The sequence below is a fragment of the Anser anser genome (assembly GCF_964211835.1).
Source record: "Anser anser genome assembly, chromosome: 1".
Taxonomy (NCBI): Eukaryota; Metazoa; Chordata; class Aves; order Anseriformes; family Anatidae; genus Anser; species Anser anser.
The window spans coordinates 4260591-4269748 of NC_139720.1; the positions used below are offsets into that span (position 1 = coordinate 4260591).

At 41.9% G+C, this 9158-nt stretch overlaps 2 long non-coding RNA genes across 2 annotated transcripts; both read right to left on the bottom strand.

Moving 5' to 3' along the window:
• Positions 1-357: 357 nt before the first annotated feature.
• Positions 358-8151, bottom strand: LOC310901251. The gene is made up of 4 exons (XR_014585687.1): positions 6294-8151; positions 6019-6201; positions 2751-2960; positions 358-2285 (listed from the first exon to the last, which is right to left on the bottom strand). It is a non-coding gene; the product is annotated as an uncharacterized lncRNA (long non-coding RNA).
• LOC310901271 lies at positions 3140-5999 on the bottom strand. The gene is made up of 2 exons (XR_014585697.1): positions 5841-5999; positions 3140-3484 (listed from the first exon to the last, which is right to left on the bottom strand). It is a non-coding gene; the product is annotated as an uncharacterized lncRNA (long non-coding RNA).
• Positions 8152-9158: the final 1007 nt, after the last annotated feature.

The window sequence follows — 9158 nt, forward strand, 5'->3', positions numbered from 1 at the left end:
TTGCACTAAACTGTCTACAACAGTATTTAAATTAATGGTAAATGGCTGGGTTCGGACACTAACCAACAGGATTTGATGCTGTATTGAACTTTTCCAGTATAGTGCTTTGTTCAAAACATTTACTTCTTCAGGGTGATTACTTCATTTTATATTTTCTGGCCTCATGCTCATGTCACACCCCAGTTCCTGTAGCTGTCAGATTAGCACTGCTTTATCAGAAGAAATGCCACTGAATTATAAAACTTCTTTGGCCATTTAACACCTTTATCTCTGTCTTGCCTGTACCAGGATTACTGACACGCAGTCATCCTGTCCTTATTCTCCTGGAAAACTCCTAAAATGGATATAACAGAGGACTTTCTAGAGAATATTTTTAACACTTCTTTACTATGTATAAGAAAGCTATGTTTTGTTCATATAAATCTGTGTGTAGGTACAAAAAAGTTTTTCATCTGTGAAATACTTTTTTTTTTTTCCAATTTCTTATGGATGTGTGAAACTTGCTGATTTCCTCCCTATTAAATACAAGTCAGTCGAGACCCTTGCTCATGTAAATCCATTTCCAGCACACGAAAGTTGCCCCTTGCATCTGATAACCTCTTGCTGGAAGCAAATACAAAACAATTAACCTTGATGGAGGTGTATCTCCTTAATACAAAATAAACTGAGAAAATGGAAATTAATGCCTACCTGAACAGACCAGAGCATTCAGAGCACCTCTCCCTCACCCATGTTTTTTTTTGGTGTTCCCACACCCGTGCACAGAGTGACTCCATCACAGAGCCAAGGGTCCCTACTGATGCCATAGGGACATGTGTAGGGTCATTCCAGCTTCAGACACACAGAGCTTTTAAGACGGCCCCATTCTGAGAGCGGTGACATAGGGTGACACGCTCTGCTGTGAGGCAGGCTGTGTTAGATCATCTGCACAGCTTCTGGCCAGCTCGGAGCTTGGCCACAGCAACTGAAATCTGGTTAGAAAGCAGCATCCTGTGTCTGCCTGTGAAGTGCCCAGTGGCTGTATCCTGAGAAAGGGCGGGAGCAGGTGGATTGCACTGATCTAGGCTCAGTTCTCCTAGTCTGTAGCGTTAAGCATGTTCCTTACCCTCCCCTTGTACATGCAGAATAATGGGTGGACTGGTTACCTCCTTGAAGAAAGTGCTACCCTTGACTCAATGCCAACATTAACAAGTCTTCATAGGTAGCTTCTGTGATGCCATCTATCCCGGCTCTTTACACCCAGCTGGTACCAAAACCAATTTCAGAGCTGGGAGTGGCTCCCAAAATCCTGACACTGGTGCAACTGTTGAATTTGCTGGTATGGTCTCCAGCACAGGCTCCTGATGAACCATGTGTTCACTCTTTTGGATGGCTGAATTTTCATGCTGGTGCTTGATGTGCAGCTGTAACAATGGCTTGATCCAGAGGAATGAGTGGGAAGGAGGGTACCTGTAATCACATTTTGGCTGATCTGGCAATAATAATGAGTAAAAAGATCTCAGGTGCTTGGCTCTGCTGTGGACCAGTCTTATAAGATTCTTAGGTTTGAAGGTCAGAAGGGGTTATTGCAATCACTTCAAGTAAGCTTTTGAAGAAGAGGTCAGAGAATCACATACTTCATGGGATATACATTGAGCTCCAGTCAGGACCAGTCTTCCCCCAGGTCCAACGGGTTTTCAGACCTCCAGTTTCCTTTCTGAGCCATTTTTCAAGATGCGAAATCTGGCTCTGGCTTTAGGATTTCCTCAGATATGGCAATTATTATCCATAACTGCTATTACAGCCTTTGTAATTCTCGTCAGCAGTAATTATTTCTGCTTCACTATACCCTCAGGGCCCATTTGTACTAGACTTTGTCAAAATATTTCCTTGTTCCTCAAAAAAAAAGATCATGAGATAACACTTAACCGAGATGTAAGGTGTCCATGTTCTGTAGCCAGGTCTCTCAATTACCAACCTTTCCCACCAAGTGATCCACCAGCCAAGTGTGGTGTCTTCTTTTCACCACTGTGATCATTCTCCATCCAAGAAAAACCATTGAACAGACAACTGCCCCATTGCTTGCCCTTGGAAAGGTACAGGCAGACTTGGAAGAGAGAACCAGTCAGTTGATCACAATCTGTGCATAGTATTTGAGCTGTAACTAGTTGCCATGGCCTGGCTCAGTGGCCACCATCTCAGCTCTGTGAGTTGTGCAACAATGGCTCATGGGGAGGATCCTCAAGGAAACATTGGTGAGTTGTTCCTGCCTTTGCTACTGCTAAACACAGTGGTAGTTCTGACACCTTAAATCAAAAAACAAGGACAATCAGCCTCCATGCAACCCTCAGGGCTTGTCTATGTAACATGTCAGTCTAGAGTGATATTTTTAAACTGGCATACATGTTTATGGGGAAGATGTTGATTTTGGCTACATTTTGATAGTTAATTTTGTTTAAATAAATAAAAGCAAGTATGCATGTTCAGCCTTTTGGATTAAATTAATTTTAAAAATTCAGCCTTGTGGAAGAACAGCCTAGGAGTAGCTGGAAGCAACCACTAAGTCAGGCAAATATCATGGACACAGCTCCATCTCAAGGATGTAAATGAGTACTCATGATATTTTTTCTCTATGTATTTGTACTGGTCAAGCTCTAGTTTATTTTATTTATTGTTTCAGATCAGAAGCCTGGGAACTAAATAGCCTGTACCAAAGGAAATACTCCTTTTGTTATTAATAGGGGCAGGGGAACCTGAGGTTAGACCCTTACTTGTTCTGCCAGGATGAGAATCCTTCAATTTCATGAGCAAAAAATAAGCTTCGTTGTGACCAGATGTCTCACACCATCCAATTGGTTTAAATAGGAGTTCTTTTTGCCAGGAAGGCTTTTAGCCCAAATTCTCCTTTTTTTTCCATCCCACTGTCTTCAGAACATTGATGGCCCTGATGTTGCTGGTAAGAAAATTTTTACTGACACCGCCTGTCAGAAAAAGAAATGTTATAAGAAATGGGTTAAATATTTTACTCGCTGAATGGACGACCATCTCAGTTAGTAGTAACTTATATATTGATGACAAGAGGCTCTCTGTGAGTGCTCACGAAGCAGACGAAGAGGACTGATAGACCAGATCAGTCCAACCACAAAGCACACTTGAAAAATGCACATATACATGGCAAGGTAATCCAGCTCCTGCCTTTGGGTAGAATAATTGCTGTGTGAAACATTAGTGTATCGGCATGAATGTTTCATAAGTTTGAATTTATAAAATATTTCTGATTTTCCTGTACACATGCCTTTCAATGATAACTTTCAAGTGCTTGTTGTATTATGCATCACACTTTTCAAGAGAACAGCATGATTTCCTTGAAGACATATCCGTTTAGAGAGTTGCCATGGCAATTTGTTCCCACCCCCCAAAAATGTTTAAAAACAGATTTTTCCATTGTCTTCTGATTCCTGCAGATTACAACATGCTTCACTTTTCTTTCTTCCCCAGAGTGACTCTAGGTGAGTGCACAGAAAAAAAAAAAGAAAAAAAAGAAAAATCATTTTCCTATTTATATTACCTTCTGATGGAAGCAGAAAGATTCTTCCTCCAAAGTTTAGTCACAACCAAGACAGAATTCTCTTACTATTTGAAACAATCATTTATTAGCATGATATTTTTTAATCCCAGAGGAACCCTGATAAAATTGCCTGAGCAAACATAAAACCTCTTTATACATATGCAAAGTAATTATTAATCCAATTAACCATCTGCATACCAACATGTTTAATTAGTTCTCAGAATTACTCTTTTCCTGCTGTAGTTGAACTAACCACCTCCTTGTGCAATCTGTAAATCTGGCCAAAAAAATGTTGTTGAGTCTTTATTTTTTTTTTTTAATGAAAGATAGGTTTTTTGGGGAAAAAAAAGTGTGTTTTTTTGGGGGGGGGGATTTTTTTTTTCTGCTTTTGCTTTTATGCAGAGAACCACCTTCTGCTCCCACAGAAAAACAACCAAAAATGATGAACATTATATTGTCAAATGCTATCAAATTATGGTCTAATTTCTGGAGGAAAAAAAAAAAGGCAGCAAAAAATATCAATATAGTGATATTTTTATCCCCATTAACTTTTTAACGACAAATATGCTCTTTGATCATTGTTAATTGCTTGGTCCCAGAGCATAATCAGACAGCGTATTTTGACTAGAGAACAGACTGCTTTGCTTGTAAACACTCTTTCTTTCCCTGTTTTTATTGAAAATAAAATAAGAAACTAATAATCCTCGACAAGTCCATTCCTAGTGCCATTTTATATCAGAGCCTGTGCAGTGTTTTTAAAATAATATTGCTTTTTCACGATTCTTATTTTAATTGCTCTGCCGGGGGGATGGCTCAGCACAAACTATGTGTCCTAATGGTTCTCCTTTGTGCAGGAAATTCTGAATAAATTCAAGGAACCAAAACATGGGAATGGAGCTCTTTCCACTGATATGAGGAAAACAAAATGAGGTGCAAATAGGAATAGTAGATGGGAGCAGAACAGGGAAAAAGATAAAGGATTCAAATTGGTCGCCTTGACACGTGCATCTCTTGTCACTTGAGGTGACCTGGGGACATCTGACACCTCCTCATGAGGCTGGTGTGTTTAGGAGCTACAGGAGAACATGTCTTTTGGGGGACCAGGCTGGACACCATAATAAAGGACCCTGGACAGTTATATTGAGGAAACTGGACCGAATTCTTGGTGCCTACACGCTGCACCAGAGGTTTAACCCCAAGCCACCCCAGGAGCTCCTAGATAGGGGTACCTCCCATCAGGTGTCCAGCAGTGACCTTTCCCTCCTGATCTGTGTAATCCTGAGATAAGTGCTCCTGAGCAAGCCGTTGTCAGGATTGGCACATTGACCATTCTGCACGGCCCCCATGCCCTGGTTTGTCACAGTCTGTGCAGGAGATGCATGACAGATGCCTGCTCAATGGTGCTGGTTACCCAAGCCTGGGCCATTCTCCTTCCCCATCAGAGGAATCCAGAAGAGTCCCTGGATGGGACATTGTACCCAAACAGCATGGGAGCACTGTGTCTGAGTGTCACGTGGCCCCCAGAAAATCCAGTTTAACCACTGTGAAATCCGTGTGAATTTTGGTGCAGAATTCAGGAGGATGTAGCCCACGTACTAGGAACTGTGGCTAAATCTCAGGCCCCAGTGACGTATCATAAGAGTTACAGTAGCTCAGCAGGGGTGCTAGACTCACAGAGTGCAAGGATTAGTGATTTATGGCTCTCTGCAGCTTTTAGACTGTGAGAATTATTTGCTGCTTTCCCTGCCCCCCTCCCATTTGCGCAACTTCAACTATTTCTACTTCACTAAAGCAGTTCCTGCTTCCCTTTGCTATTATGTGTTCTGGAACAATGAACACAATCACCAGTTTCTGAATAGGGTTTTGGTTGCGTGTTTGTACATAGAAGGGCTGAAAATAAAAGAATCATTATCTGCTTTCTCTCTACATATATATGTGCCTGTAAATAAGCAGACATCGGATGTCTTGCTGCTTCCCAAGGATGGGTTACAACAGGGCAAACTGGAGTCTGTGGGATTTAATTTTTTGCCTCCTAGATATATCTGGGTTTTAATTAGTAAATAATCTGGCTACAGCATTGATCCCGCTGAACCAGACGCAATGTTAATTTTAGTAATGCAGTGTGCATGCAAGTGGAGAGGAGTTTTGAATGCTGATTTCCTCTCTGCTTGCCCTTCTGCTTCACCCCAGTTTGAAAAGAAAAGGCAGAAAGATTTTTATATAAATAAGGATCACCAAACCGGAATGAATTTAAAGCTAAGATAAAAGTTTTTAAGTGTTAAAAACAACTTACTTGGTGCAGCACCCAGCCTTGCCATCTGCAATATCCATTCTCCGCAGCTCACAGGCTCTGTGGCTTTTCACTTTTTGTGGGGTGCTTCCACTCACACCCAACGGTGCCCTAAGCTCTCTGAGCCACCAAGTGCCTAACCTGGGAGAGATGCATAAAAACCTCGGGAATTCAAACTTACCATCAGTGGATGCCAGGCCAGTGCTAGGAAAAAGGGGATCAGGATGGCAGCCTGCTCTCTTCTGAAATGGAATAATTCTGTGTGTCATGAGCTAGCCCATCCTCTTCCTCTGGATTACATCGTAGGTGTGAGATGAGAACAGACCAGAACACATGCACTGCTGCATTCATCTTCTCATTTGACCTGAGGATGCCCCAGGAAAAACACAATCCTCTCAATTCTCTGTCTTTGAAACAAGAAAGCAGAGCAAAAGCAAACAGCAAGTTTGTACTTGCCTGTGGATCCCAAAGGAGGCTTAGCTGATCTTCTCTGGAGCTCTCTGAAGATGCCGTCACAGGTCTTGTAACTCATGCTGATAGTTCCAATCATGCTAATGAGCCTGCATGTGATTTTTACTTTTAATTCACCTGATTTCAGCTTCTGACCTTTGAATGAAATCATTCAAGGGGTTTTTCTGAATCAAGCCACCCTTCTGCCGAACAATCAGGTGTAATATTGTACTGCCAAGCACCTTAGGCTGGTGTATGCTGATTTTCAATTCTTTGATTCCTCCAGCGCTGAGTTTTTAGAGATGTTGCACCACCCGAGCTGTCAGAGTAGCATAAAACTAATAACCAGGCTGTATTACATCTTGATGATGTGACAATGGTAGTGATGGTGCTTATTCTCAGAGACTACAAGGCAGCATTTCTTTGATTGCTTATGGGAACACTTTACAGCTGAAGTATAATTTCATTTATTAGAGGCAGACAGCTTATAAAAACGTGTGAAACACAACAGGTACCAAAAGGAAAGCTTGGGAGACTAATGAGGCACAGGGCTCATACCTTTAAAGAAAACAAAGGTTTCTACAGGCAAACGGCTGATGCAGTTTGTTTTTTATAGACGTAAATCAATCAAAACATTCAAACCGTGTTATCCTGGAGAGTTACAGCAAATACATTTCATCTAAAATTATTGATGACTTTGCTTTTAAACAGAGTATAAGACAAGATGGAAAACAAGGAGAAAAAAAAAAAAAAAGTCCTTGAAATTCAGAGAACTATAGCCAGAGTGAAATCCAATCTAGTAGAAGGGAAAAGGGTTCACAAGTAAAATAATAATGGTATTGTTATTACAAAATGCCTCTTCCTCAGAACTCTCTCCCACCCTGTCTGAGGGGTAGAATAAAAGCAAAATTTGATGTAAACACACTCAGTGTGCATCCAAAAGTGAACGTGGAAAGAGTGAAAGGATTAGCATGGTGGAAGAGTGACAAAACAGACCCAAGCGGGCTGCAGAGGGGTTTGCAAGCCCGTTTCCCAGCTGAATGGTAGCCGTGGAGCAGAGATCAAGTGAGGAGTAGGTGTGCTTCATCTCTGAACCAGTGCTGAGAGGAGGCTGAGGAAGAGGTGATAATTAGGATCCTGATTAGGAAGAGGCTGAGAATTCAATAGTAAATGTCCCTATTATATGGCCAAAGCAAGAAGATGAAGAAGGCAAGGGTTGTGAGATGCTTTCCAAATGTTACAAGGCACCAGTCGTGTGTTCAGAAGGATGAAGGGTCTTCATATCATTTGGAAAGTGCCTGCTGGCTTGCCCATATATTCCAAAACATCTGTATCTGTGCAGGGGACTGCAACGAGGCACGCGGTGTCCTGCTCACACTCCTTGCTGGCTAGCCGACAGGCACCTTAATACAGTCTGATGTCAAATCTTGGCAGGACTTCAGTGGGCGATTCTTCTGAATACATATGGGTGGTGTATATAGGGTAATATGGACACTTCTATAAAGTGAGATATTTAATGCATACCCTATACAGATCTTCTCCAGGCTAGAGATTTTAAGCATATATTATTTCATGGATGGTCAAAATAAAATAAAATAAAAATCCAGAAGTTACTGGCATTTCATATTTGACCAGGAGAAATAATGCGTGGTGGTTCTGACCAGGATGCCAAACATCCAGTAGTGTCAAAATCTTCACCACCAATACCACCACCCAAAAACCATCAGCACCCAGCCAGCTTGGAAGAAAGGCCATGCAGCCGTGCCCCGGTTGAACGTGTCTCCCCAGATATCTCCGAGATATCTCTAGCTGGAAAGCCTGGGCAGCTATCAACACCAACGAGGAGTGTCATTGGTTACCTCTGGCTCCATCTCCTAATGCAGTACAGTACCTTGAACTGCCTGAAGTTTGAAGAATTAGGACCATGCCCTGAAAGGATTTTTTTTCCAACAAAATCTGAGCCAGGACAGCAAAGACGAACATTAACATGGATTGATCATCAGTAATACTCTAGTCTCCAGGTACCTTCATTGGTTGGGAATATGTCAGAGTTTAAGAAGCGCTTGGACTATGCTCTTAGTCATATGGTCTGAATTTTTGGGTAGGCCTGTGTGGTGCCAGGAGTTGGACTTGATGATCCTTGTGGGTCCCTTCCAACTCAGGATATTCTATGATTCTATGATTCTATGTCTCACCAGTCATACAACCTATATCCATCAGCTTTTGGAATTAAGAATTTGGTTTTACAGAATAGTCTTTCATGTATGTTGAGCTCCACAGATCAGGCCACAGATCAGGACAGTGGATTGAGCTCAAGAGACCTCAATTATATTCCTCTGTTCTAGGCCTGTGAGAAGTCCTTGGGCAAGTCAAGTTTCCTTGATGCTTTATTTTCCTGACCTGCAAACTGAAAGAGAAGTTACTGGTATCATTGTAAATAATCCTCAGGTGTACCTTGGTAGAACGCTTGGCAGGAGATGATGGCCTTTAGGTGGAAGCACAGGAGACAGAGACAGAAGACCTTAACCTCAGACTGGTATTGCCTAATTGTGCCACCTCTGAGTAGGTTTGGGAACCTGTGCTGGGATATTATGCCATCTACAAACACCTTTCTGCCGCAAATTAGACAATGACTATGGAAGCTTCATCTGGAAGTGCTGGTTTGGTGTTCACTTGGCCATGTGCCTTTCTTCACATTGTTCTGTGGGATGTAATTTAGATATGATTGTCTTAATCACAGACTTTTCTCCCGTGGGCCCACTGTAGTGTGTACCCAGAGCCAGGTTTTCTATCTCTCTTTCTTAATGTCTTTTAGCTTTGGATTACAACCTAATTAATGTGCTGAGCTTTCTCTGCCAATTCCTGTTAAGA